Source organism: Cnephaeus nilssonii (genome assembly GCF_951640355.1).
Source record: "Cnephaeus nilssonii genome assembly, chromosome: 4".
Classification (NCBI taxonomy): domain Eukaryota; kingdom Metazoa; phylum Chordata; class Mammalia; order Chiroptera; family Vespertilionidae; genus Cnephaeus; species Cnephaeus nilssonii.
This window is the reverse complement of record NC_137075.1, coordinates 84,160,275-84,185,775: the sequence shown is the minus strand read 5'-3', so window position 1 is coordinate 84,185,775 and position 25,501 is coordinate 84,160,275. Positions and strand designations below refer to the sequence as shown.

General features: G+C 48.6%; 1 protein-coding gene across 2 annotated transcripts in view; it reads left to right on the top strand.

Moving 5' to 3' along the window:
• The first annotated feature begins 2,821 nt into the window (after window positions 1–2,821).
• Window positions 2,822–25,501, top strand: part of SLC8A3 (solute carrier family 8 member A3) — a 120,880-nt gene continuing 98,200 nt past the window's right edge. For both annotated transcript variants that reach the window (XM_079768691.1, XM_079768692.1), the window contains exon 1: window positions 2,822–2,912. The gene's annotated coding sequence lies outside the window, so the exon portion shown is untranslated. The remainder of the gene's footprint in view (window positions 2,913–25,501) is intronic.

Genomic DNA, 25,501 nt, shown 5'->3' with positions numbered 1-25,501 from the left:
TGCAGGAGGCAGCTGATCAATGATTCTCTCTCATCATTGATGTTTCTTTCTTTCTCTCCCTTCTCTGAAATCAATAAAAATATATTAAAAACAACAACACATAGTACAGGGTCATAGCAGGCATTCAATAAAAGCTGGTTTCCTTGCTTCCTTTTTGTTAAATTATAAAATCCAGCATGTTTCAAGGTTCCAAATAACCCTAGGTAACTACTTAAAGTTGGAATCTAATAAGGACTCATAGAATCAGCCAGAATACTTGGATTCTGTATTAGCCCGCTAGGGCTGCCATAACAAATTACCACTGACTGGGTGGCTTAAAAACAGAAACTTATTTTCTCACACTCTGGAGGTTAGAAGTCCAAGATCAAGGAACCAGCAGGCTTGATTTCTTCTGAAGCCGCTCTTCTCAGCTTGCAGATGGCTGACTTCCTGCTTTATCTTCACATGGCCGTCCCTCTGTCTGCGTGGACACCAGTCATTCAGTGAGGGCGCACCATAACAACCCCACTTTAACTTAATTACCTCTTTGCAGTCACTTTCTGAGGTACTGGAGGTTACCACTCCAACATACACATTTGGGGGGGGGGGGGCGGGGAACAGCACAGTTCAGCCCATAACAGATTCTACCCTTGTAGGGTTCTGTGATTGGATCGAATCCCCTCCCTTCTTTGGGCGTCAGTGTCCTCCCAGCTTACACTGAAGTTTGTGGCTCTTGCTCCGAATGCTGACCATCAGTGGTTTGCTTGCTGGCTTTCCTGTGACAATCCTCTTGAGTTCTAGCACAACCAGAAATAAAGGAATAAATAATGGCAGAAATCGAAGGCCAACTGTCATCAAATTTACTGTTTTCCAACCCTGCATGCATGTAGTAGAGAGGAGGAAATAGATGAGAAACTCCATGTAGTGTTCACAGGAGAAAGTTGGATGTAGAACTTCCAGTGTGAGAGAAGCAGGGTTGGGAGGAGAAAGAGAATTCACATTATGTGGGAATTACTCTATACGGGACTGTAATCTCACTGAATCTTCACAACTCCTTGAGGTGGATGTTATTATTACTTGCATTTTACTGGTGAGGACACAGAGGCTCAGAATGCTGAGTTGGGTTTTGTTATTTCAGTCTACCTAGAACTCAGACAGCACGCACAAGTCACTCTGCCTTTCGCGATAGTTGACTAAATTCAGTAGCAAAGCACCTGGCCCTAGAGAGGCGCTGATAATTGGGAAGTATTATTTGTTGGCCCCGCACACTTGGCTTTAGGTAGCAGAGGCCTGAGAGAAACAACGTCCCCCTCTTATATTCTGTCCCAGAATCTGCATTGGTGTCTCTACAAAAGGCCAGCCACCATGATCATTTTACATCTGTGTTACGCCATCGATGTACTAGGGAGGTGAGACCCCATTCTTAGGAGAGGCCTGCCCGCCTCTCATGCCTCCAGGAGCAAGCCTGACAAATATAGCAGAAATTACAGGCATCTGATTTAAGGCTACATGTGTACACTTCGCCCGAGCCAAGCCCCAAACCCTAGTTCTGCTGCTGCATCAAAGGACCATCTCTCTTCCAGGCTCCAGGCTCAGAGTAAGCAGCAATTTGGGAGACAGCCCCCTCTTATTTTTAGCCTTAAAAACCCCAAACCAAAACATACCAGCGCTCACCCAAGCGTCTCTCACAAGCTGTTGTTTGATTTGGGTTGAGAAAATGACAGACTGAGTTCTGCACCAAGAACAGCAGAAAAAAAAAGGGGGGGGGGGAGAAGAAGGAGTTTTATTTTCCCTCCACTGCCAACCTCCATCCCCCTCAACTCCTCCCCTAGGCCTGGGTGGACCCTGCCTGGGTAACCGTCCCCCTGCTATATTTAAAAACCACAGATGTTTGGTGGAAACTCAATTTCGGAATTGCAGACGGCGTCTCCTAAGGACAAGGGGAAAGCCGGCGCCGCGCGCCCGTTGCCCGCCCTCCCTGCCTGCTGCCCGGAGCTCCGGACTCGGCGGAATCCAGGTCAGGACGCGCCGCCGGCTGGGAAGTACCGCTGGCCCGGAGGAGCGGGGCGCCAGGCTCCGACGGGTGGGTGGGCGGGCGGCCGCGGGCGAGGGGTTGTGTCTGCATTCGTCCTCGGGTCTCTCCGGACTCAACGAGGTGCAGGCTCGACTGCCAGCCTGCCGGCCGGGAAGCGATCTGAAAATTCCCCCCACGGGCGGGCGAGGATGCGGACGCGCGGCTTGTCATTCCGCGCAGCGCGCTCTCTCCCCGCTGATAGGGTGACGTTCGGTGTGGAGGCTCAGAGATTGGCTTTTGGATTTGGCTTCTTGCTGCAGCTCCGTGGGCAAAGCTCTCGGCTCTCCCAGAAACCAGCCCCTCCGCGCGTCCCCTCCGTGCGCGGCGAGGCCGAGACGTCGCTCGCGGTGACGGCGTGCGAGGAGGAGAGCCGGCGCTCTCCCAGCCCCGGGAAACCCCGGCGACGCGACTGCAAGCCGGGGTCCCTCGGAGCCACCGGTACGCGCCGGCTGCCCGCCTTCCTGCCCCTCCCGGCAGGGATCCCCTGCAGCCGGCGGCCGGGACTCCGGGCCTCTCCCGGGCTTGGTCCGGAGCCCGGGGTCGGGGGTTTCCGGGGGTCTTGGGCGGGTTTCCCCTGCTCCTGAAATCCGCGCCGGGGGACCCCTCCCCGCGTGCCCCGCCCCGGCCCCAGCCCTCGCGCTCCAGATGCGCTGCCCCGCAGCCCCCTGAAAGCGGCGAGCCCACGAGCCGCGGCCAGCCGGCGGCGGACGGACATGCCCCGGACGCGCCTGCGGCCGGCGGGCAGCCCGCGGGGGCGATGAGCGGCGGCGGCCGGTGAGGAGCCCGGGCGGAGGGGGCTTCGCACGCCTTCCTCACCCCTTTCATTTGTCCACTCCGCTCGGGAGACCGGCAAGAAACGGTGAGTAATGGGTGAGCCTCTCGCCCTTCCCCCTCAGCGGGTGGCCGAGGCAGAGGGTGGGGGGCTTGAGCGTGTCCCCAAGAGGGCTCCAGCTGGTGAAGAATGGTGTTAATTAAGTTATTTCCCAAGAGCATTCATAGGAACTGCCTTCCCGAAGGCTTAGTGCCTGAAGAGGTGGGGGGAGGGTGCCCGGAAAGTGTACGTTTTGTATGCGGTGTTGGGGGGGGGGGGGTGCAGGGAGGGGGGGCTTCTGGCAGAGTGTCTAGCAGGGGTGAGGGGGTGAGGGGGCGGCGGATCCGGAGATGCCTGGCTGTGCGTGTGCAGTCGGGTTGGTGGCGGGTGCGCATTGGGAGGCAGACTGCTGTGCTGCGTGCTGGGTGCGTGTGTGCAGGCTGTGCCAGGCGTGCGGTGCTCCTGAGGCTCCGAGTGCCCGCGGGGCGTGGGGGCTTGGGGGCTTGGAGGGGAGCGCGTTCATCCAGCCGGCGCGCGCCCGCGTGCACCCCGGCACGCGCGCACCCCAACGTCCGGACTCCACGGCAGCGGGTCGGGAACTGCAACCCCAGCGCACCCGCCCGGGGCGGCCTAGGGGCGGAGAGGAGGAGGGTCTCCCGTTCTGTGCCCTCCAGACAGCGGTGGTCTGGGCGGTCCCGGGCCAGGTGGAGAGAAGCGAAGTATGTAACTACCCCTCCAACACCCCCTCCCTGCATTACACACACACACACACACACACACACACACACACACACACACACACACACAGCCACAGGCCCTCATTCAGAAGCTAGAGCTGCTCCTGCGGACCCTGCCTGACCTGCCTTGAGCACCGGAGCCAATGGAGGACATAAAGAAAGCCATTTAATCCAGGGGGAAAAAGAAGCTTTTCGTCTTTATCCACCGTGTTTTATTTTTAACCGTGGAGGGTTTGAGTGTGGTTAAATAGAACACACGCCTTTAATGCAGTGCCATAAATTTACCCGATCTCTGCCCGCCTGGTCCCCCCTCTCCCCCTGGTTCCCTCCCCTCTGGCGATTGGAAAGCAAACCCAGAAGGTTTGGTGGTCGGTCTCCTGGGCAAGAAGGATTGAAATTAGTGACCGTTTTTCAGAAACGCAGGCCGCAGCTGGGAGCAAGGCGTAGAGCTCCTGGGTGGTCCAGAAACACCCAAGAGGAGGGAGTTGGGGGTGGGTGAGAGGAGCACAGCTGGCCCGCTGCTGGGGCACCGAGAGGGAAGCCCGGGGCCTCTGGCGACCTGGTGACTTACAGCCGCATGTGATTAATCTTCCACAGCTGTTGTGCCCCATCCACTTGAGCCGCGCTCTTGTTTACCTCGATTTTCAAATATAGCTGCTGCGCCATGCTCTTCCTGAAATAGGGGGCCAGTTCACTCGGTCTGGGCACTTGGCCTCTCCCGGGCTCCTCTTTCGCTGCCGCACTGGGTCCCAGTTGGAGAGGCACTTGTCCCTTCATGCCTTGCAGTTCTTCAGATGAGGATGGTGAGTGATCAGAGCTTGGGTGACTAGGCGTGGGGCGGTCTCCCAGCCTCTCGCTGCAATCCGCATTTCCTAGGGGCAGTCCCCACACAAAAGTTCACACGACAGCCTCATTTTTCTTTAACTAGAGTATAGATGTGGGTTGAAGAGCAGCGCATGGAACCTACGGAACTGAGCTTGGTTGAAGTGGTTCTTGAACTGAGTGAAGACGGGAAGGCTGTTTCTTCTCCTGAACTTCAACCCCCCTGGGTGTCTAATGTCCTCCTGTTCAGCCCTTAGCTCTTAGTCCCTTGGTTACCTCCTCCAGGAAGCCTCCCAGGCCTTCTTTGGGCCAGATCCCCTTATTTTATATACCTACTAGAGGCCTGGAGCTCGAAATCCGTGCCCTTGGGGGGTCTCGCAGCACGGCCTGCACCCTCTCGCAGACCGGGAGCCCTTGGGGGATGTCTGACTGACGGCTTAGGGAGAAGGCCTAAGCTGGCAGTTGGACATCCTTAGTGCTGCCATGGAGGTGGGAGAGGCTCCCGCCACCGCCACTGCACTTGCCAGGTGTGAGCCCGGCTTCTGGCTGAGTGGCGCTCCCCCTGTGGGATCGCACTGACCACCAGGGGGCAGCTCCTGTGTTGAGCATCTGCCCTCTGGTGGTCATTGTGCATCATAGCGACCAGTCATTCTGCCGTTTGGTTGATTTGCATATTAGCCTTTGATTATATAGGATAACCCGAACCAGTTATTTTGAAGTAATTTAAAGATGTACATTAAATCTATGAATGTGATTGAATAATGCCAGTTACACCTTTAGACTGTAAGCTGCAGGAAGGGAGGAAAGACAGCTGGTGAATTTACTCACATTGTATCCCCAGGGCCTAGCACTGTGCCCACCGTAGAGTATTTACTCAGTATTGTTATATTAAACAAACAGACTTGGAGGGAGGCGATACATCTCTTCTCTGCTCATGCTCCTCTGAGCTCCACATTGGCATCTCTTGCTCCGCCCTCCACAGCCTTCTGCTCAGAGAAGGGAGAAGAGAGTTGTCAAACTGACCCTGTAAAAATATTCCCTTCCCCCAGGCTGCTCCCTGGGCCGAGGCCCTAAGGCCCAGGCAGTGTCCTCTTACCCTCGTCCTGCCCTGCCTTTGTGCAAGGCGGTTCCTTATACAGGCTCTGGGCACAGTTGCTGGTAATGTCCATGGAGGGTCATTGTAGGCATTGTTCCATGGTCTGAATTGCCCACAATCTGGACTTGGGGGAATGTGTCACTCATGTTGGTCTTTCTTCAAGCTACCAAGGTCAGATAAGAAGGGAAGATAACTCCCTTTTCACTCAAGTCTGGTTGCTTTGTCTAGAGGTTCAAATATTGGGTGCAGTTCAGAAATACATTGGACTCCAAAAGGAAAAGCATTCATTTACTTATTCAATCTGTTATCCTATATAATAAAAGGCTAATATGCAAATTGACCGAACGGCAGAACGACTGGTCGCTATGACACGCACTGACCACCAGGGGGCAGACACACAATGCAGGAGCCGCCCCCTGGTGGTCAGTGCACTCCCACAGGGGGAGCGCCACTCAACCAGAAGCCGGGCTCACCAGAAGCCTCTCCTGCCTCCGGGGCAGTGCTAAGGATGTCCGACTGTCCGACTGACAGCTTAGACCCGCTCCCCACACTAAGCTGTCAGTCAGACATCTTCTGAGGGCTCCCGGACTGTGAGAGGGTGCAGGCCAGGCTGAGGAACTCCCCCACCCCTGCAATGCATCAATTTCGTGCACTGGGCCTCTAGTTTATTCAATAAATATTCAACAACAACCTACTCTGCCAGGCATTTGCTGGGTACAGAGGCAAAGAAAAGAGAATGGTTCCTTTCCTCATAAACACACATTCATTTCAGCAGTGAACAGGCAATGACCATCTATATAAAATGACTCCTTTTAGTGGAGGGTAAATCCTGGGCACAGTGGAAGCATATAGGAAGATCACCTCTCTATGTGGCTTAAGGAGGGCTTCCTAGGGACAACTAAATCTCAGAAAGAAAGGATGGGTGGGAGTTGGCTTTGGTGAAAGTATGGAGGGAGTGGGGTGGGGGAGAAAGTGTTATGAGGGAAGGGATCAGTATTGGATGAGAGCTCTTTCAAATGCCTGAAACCAGAGGCTAAAATTCGGGGAGATGAGTTTTGAGAAGCTCTAGGGGCCAAACTTCGAAGGGCTGGTACTCCATGTTAAGGATTTCCACTGAATTTTCTTTGGGAACTTAGGGAGGTTTTCAGTACCGAAGTGCAGGGCCAGATTTGCATTTTAGATAGTATGCGGAGACTGGGATGTAGGGAGAGAGAGGGAGGCAGGGCGTTAGGAGGCTGCGGTAGAAGCTGTAGTGTATCATTGTCCTGGTGGCCTGTGAAGGAGGGTAGGGGATTCCTCTTTCTGTTTTGGCATACAAAGCAGAGTTGCCCTTCTAGAAAGAAGTTCTATTATTTTATTATTTAAAAAAATCTTTATTGTTGAAAATATTACATATGTCCAGACCCCCCCCCCCCCATTGACCTCTTCTAGCCTGCTTCCACCCCTTTCCCCGCCCCAGACCTTCATCATCTTATTGTCTGTGTCCATGGGTTATGCATATATGCATATGCAAGTGCCCATCAGCAGATGAATGTTTTTAAAAAGCTGTGGTGCATTTACACAATGGAATAGTACGCAGCTATAAAAAAGAAAGAACTCTTACCATTTGCAACAGCATGGATGGACCTGGAGAGAAGTTACACTATTTTTAATGAGATTGGTTGTCTGTTTTTTGAATGGGCATTCTAAACCCAACACTGGGCAGGTCACACCTGGGGAAAGAAAAAGTGGCTCCAGCAGGTGTAAAACATACTTCCTGGCCTACTGGGCTGCAAGGAGAACCCCCAAAGATAAGAGATCTCTGGGGGGTTGGGGAAGGCCCCAAGAAGGAGTCTGGAAGGGTAAGAAGTATGTATATACATAGAGACAACTGAGCAAAGATATCTAGATAGGAAGACTCACAAAGGTATGTGTATGCCTATGTTTTGGTAATATGGAGAGTGAATAAAGGCTAATTCCAGTATCAAGAGTTTTCAGATATGGTACACAGAGTCAGTTCTAAGAAAACAGCTCTATTTTGTCCTGGATGTAATTTGGAATGAGCCAAGTAGCATGGATGACACCGATATTTGGGATGATAAACAGTGCTTTTCTGGTTGTATGCAAGAACAGTAGGCCATGTGGGGGACTGGATCCGGAAGTGGGCCGGGAAACCAGAATCCTGCCCTGGCTTTCATGTTAGTGTCCAAGTCCCTTGAGAGGTGGAGGGCCGCAAAGCCACGCACTGCTATGTCCGTCCTGCGGAAGGAAGCCAAACAGTGTGAGCTCGGTTGATGTTCTTCCTTTGCGCCCTGTTCTCCCCACTTTGTTCCTCATCCTCCCCTGTCACTAGTCTCCCTCCCCCTTCTGCCTAGTGCCCAGGATCCACCCTGGCCCTGCCATCAAACCCCGTCCTAAAATGAACATCACTTGTCTAATTCCATCCCCCCGTCATGCTCTTTTCCCATCTTACTTACAAAAAACTCCTGCAGTTTTAGAGTCATCACCTGTCTTTATTTCCTCATCACTCATTCATTCATTTAGGCCCTTGCTTCCCCACTTTTCTCTACCTCTGGCCAACTCTCATCCACCAAGGACTTCTTATTCTCCAAAACATAGCAACTTCCTCCTGATGACCCATCTATCTAGTTATCCATCAATCATCTATTTATCTAATCTACCCCCTCCCCATCCCCATCAGATAAGATTGACCAGTAGCTCTTAAAACTTTCCCCTTTTGGCTTCTCTCGCACTGAACACTCTGGGTCCCACTAATTCTCTAGGTGGTCCCTCTTCCACTTCTCCAATATGCTCTCCTTCCCCCCCCCCCCCCGGGTTTCCCCTTTTCCGTTAGCCCTCGGCCTCTCCTGCAATGGTTTGTGCTGTTACTCCAGTGCCGATAGTTCCGGGTCTGTGACTCCAGCTCTCCAATCCCAGCGAGTCTTGTTTCCAGCCACTTGCACAGTGCCTCCAGAAGGCCATCCTGTCAGCTCCTCAAGCTGAATTCTTGCTGAACGGACACCATCTTTGTTGTAAGGCGCTGCTCCTCCTGACTTCCCCCTTTCCACTGATGGCACCAGCCAACCCGCCCCTGCTGACACCTGGGCTGCTATGAAGTCAGAACTGATTAACATGTCCAGCCTTATTGGGGAAGCATGTTCCCAGGGCGTGACTTGGCCTACTCCCTGAGTTCAGCTGATAATTCAGGAAATGCCCAGGTGCCTCCCAGGCGGCCCTCTACAAACTTCCAGTCACACTGGCTCAAAACCCCCAGGTGTATCGTTGACTCCTCTCCCTTGCCCCCCAAGTATTGCTAATGTCTGTTAAGTCCACCCCCACCCCATTCTGTCCATCTTACTACAATGTGAGTACAGATTTGATGACTTCCTACATGATAATGACGATAATAGCAATTATTATCATCAAAGCAGCCAGCATCTGTGTGTGTGTGTGTACCACCTGTATTAAGTAGTTGCTATGATACTATAAAAATAGCTTTCTGACATCTTCCCCACTTCAACCTCCCCCTCCAATTCATTTTCACGCCTGTTACAGGATTCCTCTCCTAAAACGCCCTTCTAGGCTTGTCATTTTCCAGAAACAAACAAACAAAAAACCCTTGAAGGGCCTCCCAATATTTGCAGCAGTCCCAACTGCTCGTATTCAAGGCCCTCCGTGGCATGGTTCACCACGCCATGTCTGGTCTCATGCTTTACATTTTCCATGTGGGCACCTCGGTAAACTTGGCCTTTTTCCTTCTGTGCTTTGTTCACGGTGTCCCTTTCACTGAGAACCTACCTGTTCGTTACTGCCCAATTCAAACGGTTCTTCCTGATGGGGAAGCTTCATGCAAAAGCCGTTCCTGCCTCTGAATTTTGATAACACAGCATCTGTTTTTCACGTGGTCCTTACACCTATTGAAATGTGGGGGGGAGGTTATTTGTTGTTGTTTTTTTGCTTGGGCTCACCCCACCTCCTGGACCAAGTGCTTTTTCTTTCTCCTACTCCCCGTTGCAATGATACCTGAAACACAGTGGGTAGTCCCTGGAAAATAAAGGAGTAAATGAATGCCTCACTTTTTAAAAAAAATCTTTATTGCTGAGATTATTACAAATGTCCTTCCTTTTTCCCCCCATAGCTCCCCTCCACCCGGTTCCCACCCCACCCCAGGCCTTTGCCACCCTATTGTCTGTGTCCATAGGTAATGCATACATGCATATAAGATCTTTGTTTAATTTCTTCTTGCTCTCCCATCCCCCTTCCCTCTGAGAATCTTCAGTCTGTTTCATTTCCATGCCTCTGATTCTATTTTATTCACCTGTTTATTCTGTTCATTAGAGTTCTTATTCATTTGGTTTTAGATTCAATTGTTGATAGATATGTATTTGTTGCCATTTTGTTGTTCATATTTCTTATCTTTTTTCTTCTTCTTCCTCTTCTTAAAGAATACCCTTCAGCATTTCATATAATACTGGTTTGGTGGTGATGAACTCCTTTAGCTTTTTCTTGTCTGTGAAGCTCTTTATCTGACTTTCAATTCTAAATGATAGCTTTGCTGGGTAGCGTAATCTTGGTTATAGGTCCTTGCTATTCATCACTGAATATTTCTTGCCACTCCCTTCTGGCCTACATAGTTTTTATTTTTAACATTTAATTTTTTAAATATATTTTTATTGATTTCAGAGAGGAAGGGAGAGGGATAAAGAGATAGAAACATCAATGATGAGAGAGAATCATTGATTGGCTGCCTCCTGCATGTCCCCTACTGGGGGGATCGAGCCCACAACCCCAGCATATGCCCTTGGCCGGAATCAAACCTGGGACCCTTTAATCCACAGGCCGATGCTCTATCCACTGAGCCAAACCAGGTAGGGCAGGCCTGCATAATTTTTGTTGAGAAATAAGCTGACAGTCATATAGGCACTCCCTTGTAGGTAACTAACTGTTTTTCTCTTGCTGCTTTTGAGATTCTCTCTTTGTCTTTAGCCCTTGGCATTTTAATTATGATGTGTCTTGGTGTGGTCCTCTTTGGATCCCTCTTGTTTGGGGTTCTCTGTGCTTCCTGGACTTGTATATCTATTTCTTTCACCAGGTAGGGGAAATTTTCTGTCATTATTGCTTCAAATAGGTTTTCAATATCTTGCTTGCTCTCTTCTTCTGGCACCCCCATAATTCAGATATTGGTACGCTTGAAGTTGTCCCAGAGGCTCCTTACACTCTCTTCGTATTTTTGGATACTTATTTCTTTTTGCTCTTCTGGTTGGGTGTTTTTTGCTTCCTCATATTTCAAATCATTGATTTGATTCTTGGGATCCTCTAGTCCAGCGGTCGCCAACCTTTCAGACTTCATGGACCACCAGTGGTTCGAGGACCACTGGTTGGCGACTGCTGCTCCAAAGGCTTCCTTTAACCAGTGGTCGCCAACCTTTAGGACCTCATGGACCAGCAGTAGTCTGCGGACCACTGGTTGGCAACCTCTGCTTGAATCCCTGAAAGATTATTCTTTATTTCAGTCAGTACACTGTATGCTTAATTTCTGACTGGTCCTTTTCCATTTTTTTTTGGCATTCTTACTAAGATCCTTGAAAGTCTTAATAAGTCCCTTGGAGGTTTCTAGAAGATTCTTGAGTAACCTTATAACTGTGGTTTGAACTCTGTATCTAGTAGTTCGCTTTCTTCCATTTCTTTCATTTGTGACATGTTTCTTTGTCTCCGCATTTTGGCTGCTTCCCTGTGTTGGTTTCTATGTATTGGGTAGAGCTGCTATGTCTCCTTGAGTTGATAGAGTGGCCTTGTGTACTAGGTGTCCTGTAGGGCCCAGTGGCTCAGCCTCCCCAATCACCTGAGGTGGACACTCTAGGTGCACCCCTTTGTGGGCTGTGTGCACAGTCTTGTTGTAGTTAAGCTTTGATTGTTGTTGGTATCACTGGGAGGAATTGATCTCCAGGCCAATTGGCTGTGGGGACCAGCTGCGACTACAGTGGGAGAGCTGCTGTGCAGGAGACACCCCTATGGAGCAGGTCTTGCTTCAGGAGGGCTTTGGTGCTCACTGAGTCTGCCCCTTGAGTGTGTCGCTTATGGATGTGTAGAGTTGTAATCTGGTATGATCTGACACTGACCACTGGGTACACTGGCTCTTGGGTCACCAGGGAGGTGTAAAGTCAGCCACTGCCTGGGGCCACCCAGCAAAGCTACAGAGAGATCTGTAGATTCCTCCTCTTTGTATGGGGTTTTGGAAGTGCCCAGACGAGGCCCATCTGTGAAGCAAGGCAGGCTGGTGCTGGTGCTGGGTCTTGGGCCTTTTATTGATAGGTTTGGGACTCTCTGTCCCAGCTGCAGCTTGTTTAAAAGGTTTTAGCCTGAGCAGCTGCTGCAAGCGCTTGAGTGGGGTTATAAATTGGATGGGGTGAGGTCTCAGGGAATCACCAGGGTGGAGCAAACAGAAATGGCTGCCTTTCAGCCCTGTGACCAGGAAGGTCCCAGCATAGGACCAATGACCGCTGCGAGCACCTCTGGGAGAAAGTCAGCCCTGAGCTCCTGCCCCCATGCCGGACAGTCCAGTTTCTCCTCGTATGTGTCTGGGTCCCCCATTGCCTCACCTGGCACTGGAGCTCAGAGGAAGCAGGACCTTGTAAGTTCAATTTGTGGTGCCGGCCTTTTAAGAGGAGTAGCTGGGTCTCCAGCAGCCTCTATGTCACTGAGCCTCAATCCACACTGGTTTTTACAGCCCATAGTTCTCACTGCCCATAGTTCTCTTCCCAGCTCTGGGACCCTGGGCTGGGGGTTTGGTGTGGGGCTGGGACCCCTTGCTCCTCTGGGCAACCTCTGCAGATGATCTCCTTTCTGATTAAAAAAGCGGCCCCTGTGGGTGCCCAGACCAGCCCGTTCCACACCTCCGAGCCTCCTGCCAGTCTCAGTGTGCTTTCTTCTTTACTTCTCTAGTAGGACTTCCATTCAGTCAGATTTCCAGTGGTCCTGGATGATGGTTGTTCTGTATTTTAGTTGTAATTTTGATGTGGTTGTGGGAGGCAGCGAGTACAGGTGTTTACCTACACTGCCAGCTTGGTTCTCTCTCTCCTGCCTCACTTTTGATGCAGGTGAAACAAGGTCAAGAAAGGAGGGGGTGTCTATGCCATTTATCAAAAAAGAGGCCAGTGGTGGAGTAAAAAAATCAAGCGAGGAACAGGCAACGAGGTGTCATGGAAACAGCGCTGAACTGGTGGTGAGAAGGTTGTGTTTTAGTCCTTATCTCTCCTGACAATCATAGGCAAGACCCACTTATGCTCTCTGGGCCTTGCATTCCTTATCCATCAAAGAGGTTATGTTGGATGTGTTGACTTTCAAGCAACCTCCCTGGCCTGACAGTTCTGTATTGTGAGTCTTGTTCCACACCCAGTGGATTGCCTCCTGCTAAGAATACTTTTAGCGCCAATAGTACCTTCTACCTGCAGTTGAAGCCCCCAGCTTATCTGTTGTCACATCGGATCTGTAGTGGTCAACATGGCCAGCCACCTTGACTGTCTGGATATCTGACCCGTGAGGGACCCTGAGCTGGCTAAGTGCCCTGATGCCCCTAGGTTGGCACTTCCATGTGGAGTCACCCCCCACTGCAACACTCCAGGGCATTCCCAGAATGCCTAGTGGTGCTCTAGGCCCCCAAAGGCTCCAGCCAGTCCTGCCTCTACTCCTGAGCTTCTGTCATTCCTTTTCCATGCAGGAAGGATGCATTTAGAGCCATGCAGACCCTGTCGAGAGTCAGTGTGGAACCATTCTGCTCAGTAGCTTCCCAGGGGCCCAGCCCACCGGCTGGAAGAGTCATCCTGAGCCGGTGCTTCCAGCCTCTCAGAAGGAATTAATCAGGGCATCAACTTCAAGGAGAATCATTAGAAGAGTGGGGAGCGAGCACAGCAGCAAAGTCAGTGGTAGATCTGCTGAGAACCCTAGGCATCTGCTCCTACCCCCTCTTGTGAAAGGGGGGCCCAGAGAACCCTCATAGTTGATTGTACCAGAAAATACCCTAGCCATGTCTCAGAGAGATGACTTTGACTGCTTGCCAGCATCCATTTGTTCTTCATTCAGGCAATGATATCAGTTAATTCTGTTATTTCAACACCTAAAAATTAAGAGAAATTAAATGGCATTAAAATAAAGCAAGCTCCTGGAGAATGAGCTGAGGAAAAGGTATATAAAGGCAGCTAATCGCCAGCTGCCCCCTGATGGGTGCGTAACAGGGCAGAAGGATGTTGGCACTCTCTCTGTGGGTGACCACAAGAGCTAGGGCCCAGGTGCTTCCCTCTGGGGAACAGGCAGGGGCAGGAACAGTGCCCCCTCAGGTTGCCCTGGGTTTCTCACTCCCCTGACCCAGCCTGATTTCCTTGTAGTGGCAGGGGATGATTGCTCCTGGTCCTTGCTGACATGACACTGCTTTAGGCCTGGTGGAAGGAGGACCTCTAGCAGCCAGGGGACCAAAGCTTGGTTCTGGCTCCATTATTTGTTGGCATGGAGACTCTTGGCAATTAACTGAGCTACAGTTTCTTCATCTGTACGAAGATCCTTACAAGAGGATTAAACGAGACCATGTGAGTGAGAAGGCCTTTGTAAACGGTTGGCACATAGAATTGCTTAATATTTATTGAATTAGCGGTGCACTATAAATATGGGTTATCATTATGCCACACACTGTGGAGAAAAGGTGCCAATGAGAGGGCTACAGTGGAGGAAGGAATTGTGTTTCGAATCAACCTCACAATTGCCGCCCACAGACTAAGTGGTCCTGTTGGTTTGCTGAATGAACAAAACTGCCTGCTGTCCGAGGTCTGGCTTTCACCATTGACCTCTCCCAGCAAGTCTGAAGTCTCCCCTCACAGGTGCATCTGTCCACACTTAATCCTGCAGACTTAACATTGATCCGTTCGACAAGTACCGGCATTCACTCTGCCGGGCTCCACTCACACTGTGGTCAGCAAAAGGGACACGTTTCCTGCTATCATAGAGTTTATATTCTGTGACAAACCAGCGGACAAGGAGAAACAGTGACGATCTCAGCAAGTGATATGTGCTCTAAAGCAAATGAAAAGTGGTGACAGTGCTGGGGAGCAGACACAGGATCTCCTTTAGATACGAGGAGTGGGGGAAGCATCTGAGACAGGGGCGTCTGAGACCTGAATGCAACTGAAAAGGCGACCTACGGCGATCTTTCTGTAAGGGGGTTCCAAGCAGAGGGAACAGTAAATGCCAAGGTCCTAGGGCAGGTGCTTGCTTGGCGTGTTCTGGAAACTTAGAGGACTCCACCTCCATTGGAGTGGCAGGAGTTAAGGGCCGTGGGTTAGGAGTCAGTAAGGGTGTGGGAGTTTCTGCAGGAGGAGGAGTTGCAAAGAATGGCGTGGTCTATTAGATTTACATTTAAAAAAGACATTTTTGGCTGTTTAGTGGCAAGTAGACCGTAAGAGATGGGGCAAGACGGGCAGCTATTGTTGTAGTCCAGATGCGAGATATAATGTGAATCTCCAGCAGCTTGATCAGAGTGGGTCACAGGTTTGGCACTCATAAACCTGGGAGCACATCTAGGCAGAAATGATCCTCACGGAACCTCCAATTGTGGTGGGCACATAGCAAGTGCCCAACGAACAAATCCGTAGGCAGAATCAGGCTTTCTTGTGGTCACTCTAGGACTTGAGTTCATCTCAATATTTTGGAGCTTTTAAAAATACTTTTTAGTTCTGTCCAGGTGGCTCGGTTGGTTGGAGCATCGTCCTGTACACCAAAAGGGTGTGGGTTTGATTCCCCGTCAGGGCACATACCTAGGTTGCGGGTTCCATTCTCGGTTGGGGCGCCTGCAGGAGGCAACTGATCGATGTTTCTCTCTTACAACAATGTTTCTCTCTCCCTTCCTCTCTCTCTAAAATCAATAAAAACATGTCCTCAGGTGAGGATTAAAAAATACTTGTTCTTTTTTTAGGTAGCAGTATTTCATAGGGGCAGTACCTCCCGTGAGTTCATTTTCTTCTCTGCGAAACTGTGTTCTTTTTTGAAATAGACATGAGAAATCCACCTCCATGATGCTTTCAGCCAGTGTTGATGACTCCCAGAACCCACATTTAGATACTGATCTTGTGTACTTTTCTTTGCACTTCTCTACGCCAGAGACCAGACCTGCTTCATCACTGCATCTCCAGAGCTTATCATCGTCTGGACTATTGAATCAACAAATAGTTACGGCGACGAGACTGCACTCTGGTGCCTTGCTTGAAGTCCAGGGCCTTCCTGCTGTCTCCCTGGAGCGCCCAGAATGCTCACTGGCCTCATTGATCTCACAGTCACAGGACATTCCTGAAGCTAAGCATGTATCTAAGTTCAGTGGTTTTATGCTGATTCCTTCAGCTTCCATTTCTTTGGGCCTGGAGATCCATGAATCAGGAGGAACGTTGCAGGCCCATTGGGATGATGAAAGTGCCGGATACAGTTTGGTCCTTGCTATGCCTCTTCATTCCTCTTTCACCATCATCTTCTGTTTTCAATTGGTCTCCAGCATGTATTGATTCTACTTTTGAAAGAGCTCTTAAATCCACTCCTTCCTCAGCAGGCCTGCACTCCTTGCCTCTGCTTAGGTTCTGATCACGTCTCTCTCAAAGGCCGTGAGAGACTCTGGACTAGTCTTTTTGCCTCCAAATCTTGCCCTGCTTTCTTCACCTACCCAATGTCCATGCTGTCATCACTCTACGTCTGCTATTCAAAGGAAAAACATTGATATTGTCCCTCCTCTGATTAAAAAACTTTCAGTGGTTCCTGATTGCCTCCAAGATGATACCCCAATTCCTTGGCTGGGCGTATAAGGCCTTTTTCTGACCTAGTCCTCACTTACCTTTGCAGCTTTTTTCAAATGCCTTGTCCTTCAGCCACCCTGCTCATCCAGGCTGTCATTCTCTTTAGCATGGGCTTTGTTACCGTTGTGTGAGATGCACTGGCTTTTCCCCAGTTCACTCCTATTCATTCTCCAGATCCTAGGTCTAAAGTTACCTGGTTCATGGTCTGGCCCTGCCAATCTCAGGCAGCCTCGGAGCTTTCTTCCTCTGAGCTTGTTGGCGCATTGCAAATGCTTCCAAACCTAATCCTTGTTTTGTTGTAATTGGTTTTCTGTCACTGTTCTCCGGTGAAGTGTGTTCCTAACCAGGAATTATATTTTGTTCATCTTACTGAAATTTGAAAAACCTTGCTCATAGCATCCCTGACAGATGGGATGCTCCATTTGAACACTGCCAAGAGTGGGAAAAATTACTGGATGTTATGCCTTCTATTTTTGCATACTTTAATCAATGTATCTATTCATTCAGTAAATAAATACTGAACACCTACTACATGCCAGGCACTGTTATAGGCACTGGGGATACAGAAATACCAAACAGATAAAAATTTCTACCCTCTAGGAATTTTTATTGTAGTTTTTTTTTTTTTTGAGTGTGCAAAAAAATGAGTTGGGTGCATTTTTTCAGTATAATTTAGTGAAAACCAACATGTGACATATAGACTGGGTTTCATGCAAATGCATGCATGCATGCATGCATGAATAAATAAATGAACAAAATGAATGAACAAACACAGAAGCACCGAGGAAAAGTGTGGCCAAGTTAACCTAAGCCATTATCCTTAAAGAAAAAAAACAACTAGAAACATGTCTTGCTGAACATGGATGAGTAGCATCATATTCCTGTGAAGATTAGGGAACACTGGGTCTTCTACATTTCTTTAGTAAAAGTGTAAACCAAGCAGACAGCAGGTTTAGGGAGAGACAAAGGGAAAATCCACTTAAGTGAGTAGGGAGTTGATGCTATCTTTGGCAAGGTATGAAAGTGAGAGTGCAGGAGGATGGGATGTTTGTTCATTGCCTAGAAAGGCTTTGTGGGACCCATTTGTGAGTCAGCTCATGATACACCGAGAGCCCTTTTCCTGGTCCAAAGAAAGTCCCTAATGGTTGGACTCTCTGAGATGCAAATGTTGTATCATAGTCAGGCTATGTTCCTTGTCTTCTCTCCCAGGATTCTCCACTTTGGGAGTACTCAAAATCAACTAAGGAGCTTTAAAAAAAACAAAACACCTAAATATCTAGGCTCCCCTCCCAGAGAGTCTGAAACTTAGGTCTGGAGTAGGATCCAGCTGTCTGTCTTTTTTAGAGCTCCAAAGTTATTCTAATGCACAACCTCTCTAGCATGTGGCCCTACTGCTGGTAGTGCCTCCGCCTTGGGGGATGACTTGAATGCAGATGTAGATCCAGCAATGGGAGAAGTGGAACTTAAGTGGGCAAAGCCCTTCCTTTTCCCATTTCTCTGGCCCACCCAGTCACTGTCTGTGACTCCCCAGATCTGTTAAGGACTTGCATAGAGCAAAATGCTCTGGCTTCCGCAGAGCCTGGTAAAAGTAAACCTAAGAATCATAGAATCAACAAGGCTTTGAATCCTAGACTTTTAGGGGAGGCATAGGGGATTAACAGAATTCAGATCCAACCTCTGAGCCTATCAGCAGATTTCCACTGAGTGTGAGCACTTTTTGTCCTCCACCTCCAAAATAAATGCACAAATAAACAAAGCTTCCCTATGTCGAGTTGAAATCCCCCCTGGGAATTTACATGAGTGTAGAAGATGTACATGTAAACAGGTAAGCTCAGGTCAGTGTGCCAAGTGCTTCAGTGACGAACAAAGTGCTGGAGGAACGGGGTGTAAATGACTCATTTGGAAAGTGGAGGAAGAGGGTGTTGTCAGGGAAGGCTTCCCAGGGCAGGTAGAAGGTTCTAGGACTCTAGGTTCTTGACCTCAGGGCTCCAGATTCATATCTTTCTCTTTCACCATACCCTTTACCACCTGGGGTTGAAAAGCAGACTTTGGTAATAGATATACCAAGTTTCACAGCCCAGTGGTGTCCCTCGCTCAGCTAGTGGACCTTTGGTGAATTATTTGTCTTTGAGCCCAAGATTCCTCATTTCTAAAACATACAACAATCCCTGTCTTATTGTGGGGTCCTTAGGGATTAAAGAACAGCTATAAAAGTGCCTAACGTAGTGCCAGCCATAGAGTAGATACCCAATGAGTAGATGTGATTTTTGCTGTTATTTTTAAAGTCGTTGGTTCATGTAGAACACAAGGAGAAGGAGGCCTGCTGGTGCCTGGACCATTCAGGGGGCTTCCACTGGGGTGTTAGTGCCTGGGAAAATGTCAGCAGGGTTCCATGAAGTTATCATGTGGTTTGGATGCCACAAGGGTTTGAGGGGCTTCAGGGAAGGCAAAATAGGACAGTTGCATGAGATCGGAGAAGCAAGAACAGTCAAATACTGTATCATGTACTACGGCAAGATTCTCTGTGATCTAAAGCCATGCTGCATTGCAGCCACTGACCACATGGTTGAAGGAGCTGTGTAGCAACCAACCTGAGAGCTCAGAGCAGCACGAGAAAAAGATATCACTTCCCATGACATCATTGTAATCCATTACTCCCGTAATTACTTGCTTGTCTCTGTCCCTCAGAAGATAAACTCTCTAAGGTTGGGGATATAGTATAGCTCATCCATGGCTGTACTCCTAATCAGCATAGTGCTTGGCCCCAAATGGGCATTCAAAGAGTAGCTGTTCAAAAAATGGACTCGATCCAAGGAGCTTTTGGTAAATCCAGAATGTAGGCCCTCCTTGACTTTTTTGGGGGGCTCCCTTTTTCTACCACCCAAACTTAACTTACTCTCTTATCCACTGAGGTCTCTTGGGGAGTCTCAAGTCTGTACCTGGCTCTCACATTACTCAGGTCCAACTCAACTGTGTCCCGTCCCTTCCTTGCCTTTTGAGAGACAGGCTGCCTGCACTCACAGCATCTTCGTCTTAATGGAACTGTGGAGATCATCCAACCGGATATGAATTTTCTGGATGGGGAAGCTAATGCCCAGAGAGGTTCACAGACTCTTCAAAGTCTCACAGCTTGCTGAGGCATGGCTGGGAAGAAAATTCTTTCCCCCTGCTTTCAAATTTGGGGCTCTACCACTGCTCTAGGCTGCCCTGGGGTATGTAGAGCCTCCACGCTTGTGGTGAGGCCTCCACATCCAGAAAGACTCCCCCTGCCCACTCCAGGGCCTTGCTCAAAGGGGGGTCCCCAAACCCTAAGTACATACCCAGCACGGTTAAAACCACGTGTTCTGGAGTCAGGCTTCCAGAATAAAATGCTTATTTTTCTACTTAATAACTGTGATCTTGGGCAAACTAATCTTTACGAGCTCATATTTGCTTGTCTGTAAAAAGGCATGATGATGATAGTACTTCCTTTACTATAAAGATTCGAAGAGATAATACACAAAAAACAGCATTGTTATGTTTTCCTCCTTGGATGCAAGTTCCAGTGGTGACAACCAAACCGCCTAAGCAGCTGAGGTCACGTATTTTCTACTCTTGGAAGTGCAGGGGACTTAGTTCCTGTGTTTCTGGTGGGGGTGGGGGAAGCATGGCCAGAGGGGGAGGGCTCTGCGCTGACCCGCATGCCCTGTAGGCAGAGGAAGTGCCGAAGATGCAGTGCTCTTGGACTTGAGTGACACGTTGGATCCAGTGCAGCCTGGCTGCACCTGAAGTTTTAGTGTAAATTGGCTGTGATGCCTGTGTAGGAGCCCAGATTTAGAAGCAGAGCAGGACGACTCGACACAGGCTGGTGACAGGCCCGGAGCAGTGTTCCCATTGGAGAAAGTGGAGGGCGTAGCAGAGGGAGACTTTGCTCAGTCTGGCCTGGTGGCACTGTTTTATTAATGATCTGGAAGAGCAGAGGAACAGTGACTTTAATTAAATTTGCCAGTGATATTAAAAGATGTCAAGAGCCACTGCTGAGGACACAGACACCTTGCAGATGGCCCCGGGGGGGGGGGGGGTGTGTTAGGAAAATAATCCAGGAAAGAGATGAGAGGCCGTGGGCTGAGCCGGGGCATCCATTCAGCTGAGGAAGAGGAATGTGACATGGGGACAGAGGGTCATCATCTGCAGACTGTGTATACATTAGGCCCGCCCTCTTCATCTGTATCTGTTCTATTTCCAAAGGATTTCTAACTGATCTTCCTGCTCTGGTCTTGTCCCTCTTACAGCCATGCCTAAACCCGTTAGCTGAATTGGTTTTTTTCTGAACTACAAATCAGACCATGTCATTCTCCTGTTTAAAATCCTATCATTGGCTTTTCCCTGCCCTTAGGATACAACCCCATCTTCTCAGCCTGGCATATACAATGCCATAAATTGAGCCCTCCCTGCGTGTCCAGTTTTCTGAACACTCATCTGCCCCTCCCGCTTCCCACAGGACTCCTTGTAATCCCACACACACAGCAGGCTTCCCCACGTCTTCGTGTCTTTGCTTAGGCGTTCTCTTTGACTCGAATACCCTTCCCACTTTTTTTTTTTTGACTGAAGCTCACTCATGCTTAAAGACTCATTTCAGGGATCACCTCCTTCAGCATGCCTCCCTGACTCCTCAGGCTGGCTCCGTGCCTTCCTCATGTTCTCACTTACTATAGTAAGAGTGACGGTTTGTGCAGCTCTCCATCCCTGCTGGATAGTACCCTTGAGGGCAAACCCGGGATCTTATTTTTCATTTTCCCCCACCAGCCTCTAGTATCAGGCCTGGCAAATCACCTGCTTTTGTTAATTTTTGTCAACATGAACTGATGGAAGAATATGTGGGTGGGAGACTGCATTGGGCAACTTGGACAGCCCCAGGAAGCCTGGGGACTAGGCCAGTGTACCAAATGGCTAGTCTCTTCTGTTAGGGTGTGTGGGGCTGTCATATTGCTCCTAAGTCCACAGGGGACTAGAAGCTGATTGAGGATCATGGACATTTTCTAACAAAGTGAGACATCTTAGTAAAATGGAGTGTTGAAAACCAGACCATTTTATGCCATCTCTGTGTGAGTTCTGACTCTCCTACTTCCTTGCTTTATACTTGGAGGAAATGACTTAACTAAACCTCAGTTTCCTGAAACTAAGGTGGGATAAAAATAGTACAAATATCACAGGATTGTTATGAAGATTAACTGAGGAAGTACTTAGCATTATCCCACAGTAGTCAGTTTTAAGTGTTATTTGCTGTTATTAATATCTTCATCATTTGGGGTGGTTCTCAGGGATCGCTAGCTGAGTCATATTCCTGAGTACGCCTTAGGGCTGATGAAGAGCCTTCTAGAAACATTTGGGTTTCTAAGGGCTGGGGTGGACCCCCAGGACGTTGGGATCTGTTTCCATTGGTGTCGGAAGCACACCAAAAATGACCATTGGCTTGGTCATGGGAGGTGCCCCTCTCCCTCCAAAACCTCAGGCGGAAACCATTTCCTGGCAGGGCTGGAAAGAACAACTGGGAATTCACAGGTCATTTTCTACCTTCAGTTCCAAAAACTTGGTGCAGGCATTTACTAGCCTCCTTCTTGCCTTGTATTCTTTCATCCTTTCCTTCAGTTCATCTGTTTTCTTAGGGAAAAGTCTTTCTAAACTGGCCTCTGATTCTGACCACATGACAGCTTATTTTCCAAAGAAACCTGTTGCCACAGGTGTCCGTAAGACTGAGCAGAACAAAGACCATGATCCTCCTTGATTCTCCTGGTGGGTAAGAGAAGTAGGAGTCCTTATCCCTGTTAATCAGGATAACTCCACTACCTCAATGCTCCGTGTCCTTTGACTGCAGAAGGCCAGCTTTCTTCCCTAACCTGTGGATAGCCTGCCTTCTTGGGGCTGGCTGGTCTACCCAGCTGCCACCTCCTGTCACCTCGTTGGCTCTTGATCAAAGAGCTGCTCCAGCTGTGCCCACCTTCTGTCTCCTCCTGCATGGGGCTTATCAGAATCTACAAGGTGTGGGGTTTCCAGAGGTCAAGGCAGGGTGCCAAGATCTGTCTCTATCCATATCTCTCCAGGGTGAGTGATTGTTAAACCTGTGAATGGGGTCTCTGTGTACATCACAGATTATGAGAGCTTTTTCAGTCTTTTGAATATGGATGCTGAACACCTTCAACCACTCTGCTCTTCCACAGTCATTCTTGTAACCTTTTCTCTTCAGGGTGAGGTCAAAGCCCCAAACACCTGCTGTCATGACCCCCAGCACCTGGACTAATGGGGAATGTGGGCCTCAGCACTTGGCTGCCATTCTGGGGAATAAGAAACCAAGTTAATCCACCAAGCCCTTTGGGAGGAAGGCATGTACCAAGGCGTACTGTGTCCGAAGAGAACTTCTCTTTGAGTACAAGCCTTGGGAGTTTAAAGAGGTCCTATATAACCTCTAAAATTGAGTGAGAAATTTGTCTATGGTATTTGTATATTCTGTTCTAAAACAAATGGCTAATTTCAGATCATAAAATGGTTTTAAAGAAGGCCAATGTTGGAGTGGTGTTAGTCTGCTCAGGCTGCCATAACAAAATACCATAGACTGGGTAGCTTAAACAACAGAAATTAATTTTCTCACAGTTCTGGAGGCTGGGAGTCCAATATCAAGGTGTTGGCCAATTCCGTTTCTGGCAAGAGTTGTCTTCCTGGCTTGCAGATGGCCACTTGCTATGTCTGCAAGCCAGGAAGACAACTCTCACATGGTAGATTTCTCCCTCTTCCCTTCTCCCCCGCCCCTCTCCCCTCTCTCCCCTCTCTCCCCTCTCTTCTGACCTCTCCCTCTTTTTATAAGGTCACCAATCTTATCAGGGTAGGGCCCCACCCTGTGACCTCATTATACCTTCATTCCATCTTAAAAGCCTTATCTCACTATACAGTCACATTGGGGCTTAAGGCTTCAACACATGGATGTTTGGGGGGTGGAGGGGATAGACACAATTCAGTTAGAGCACTGAATAAGCTTCCTTAGTGACTACATATATTTATTCCAAAAACATACATTTACTGAACACCTAACTATTTCCCTATTAGGATACCATGATAAACAGAATAGACATAGTCTTTGCCTTTGTGTCATTCATAGTTTATTAGATGAGTTAGACATTAATCATATAATCTCACACAAAATACAAGTAACTTCAAAGCTTTATAAATGCTGTGAAAGAAAAGTAAAGAGTGTGATGAGAGAACATAACAGAGGGAGTTGGACCATTTGGGGGTGGGGTCGAGGGAAAGATTTCTTGAGAAGGCAACTTAAGCTATGATCTGGATTGTTAAGAATGGGGATGCAAAGAAGAAACAGTCATTTCAGGAATGCATGGATGATGTCATTTGCAAAGGTCCTGAGGTGGAAAACAACCTGATATGAAGTTCATTGTTGCTGAAGTGCAGTAAGAGGAAGAGTGGCAGGAGATAAAGGGGGAAAAGAAGGAAGTGATAGTGTAAGTCTTTGTTCTGTTTTTGCTTTTCAAAAAAAATATATTTCTTTATTGATTTCAGAGAGGAAGAGAGAAGGAGAGAGAGATAGAAACATCAATGATGAGAATCATTGATCTTTTGCCTCCTGCGCACCCCCCGCTGGGCAACGAGCCGCAACCCAGGCATGTGCCCTTGGCCAGAATTGAACCTGGGACTCTTCAGTCCACAGGCTGACGCTCTATCCACTGAGCCAAGCCAGCTAGGGCTGTTTTTGCTTTTTAAAAACAGATTACTGTGGCTATATGAGGACATGGACTAGAGAATGGCAAGAGTTGGAGTGGTGAGTTCAGTTTGGGAGTTGCTGCATAGATTCATCAGGTGAGGAGGAATGGTGTCTTGGACTGCGATGGTGGTGATAGAGACCGAGGAAGAGTTGATAGGATTTAGTGCTGGATTGGATAAGGGACAGGTCGGAGAGGAAGGCTTGCAGACTAGCAGGAGTAACTGGGTGGATGGAGGTGTTATTTTCTAAGATGGGAAGCAGCAGAGGAGGAGGAGCAGGTCTGGATGCAAATGAGCATTTCTCTATTACTAGAAGTTCCCCACATGGTTGTAGCAGTAGTGGAAAAATTGGCAAGTAGCTTTTTTTTTTTTTAATTGCATGGTTATTTGCATTCCCATTCTACCTGAATTAGGCAATGAGTGGAAGGATGAGTCTTAGTTTCAGTTGAGTTTCTTTCCATTCTTCTGAGTTCACCTTTTAATGGCTCGAGGCCACCAGACGAGGCTGCACTTCACCCTGAAATCTTGTCTCCAGTTAAAAACATTTATTTGAGAGCCACTTGCATGTTTTATTAATAGTGATTTCTACCACTTGGCTCTTTCAGGATTTGGTTTGGAATTTGAGTGGCTGACTGATCTCCATCTTCCTGTAACTGGAAACCAAAACTGTTTCATAAGCATGTTTTGCTGGAGGGCTAAGGGCTGCTGTGGACTGGGTCTTAGGCACAACTTACAGGACTTTGTTTTAGCTACACTGCAGGTAGCACTCACTACAGAATCAACCCTCTCGGTTTTCCAAGCAATCTCAGCATTACAGATTGCCTGCAGAAGTTTTGCATTGAGGGCTCAATTACACATAGACAAGGTGTTCTATTTTGGAGTTTAGCTCATGATAAGTTCAAGTCTTGCAAACCTATGTTATGCAAGATTCTTGAGTATGATAACATTGAGGGTAAAGAAGACTGAAAACCCTAGAAATAGTAGAAGTGGGGATGAAAATTCAGGTCATCTTTGGCCTATTTTAAGTTGATTCTTTTTAAAAATATATTTTTATTGACTTAAGAGAGGAAGGGAGAGGGAGAGAGAGATAGCAGCTTCAATGATGAGAGAGCATCATTAATTGGCTGCCTCCTGCATGCCTCCTACTGAGGATCAAGTCCAAAATTTGGGCATGTGCTCTGACTGGGAATCGAACTGTGAACTCCTGGTTCATAAGTCGACTCTCAACCACTGAGCAACACCAGCTGGGCTTAAGGTGATTCTTGAGAACTCTCACAGATAACAGTAGGGTTGGGAGATAGGACAAGATGGCATCACTTATGTTTCCATTACCAATATTCCCAGCTATTTTAAGCCATTCTACAACTGAGTCTTCACCAGATGGTCCTGAGGACAAAGCAGCTATTTGTGTCTCCCACTGATATGTATTTTTCC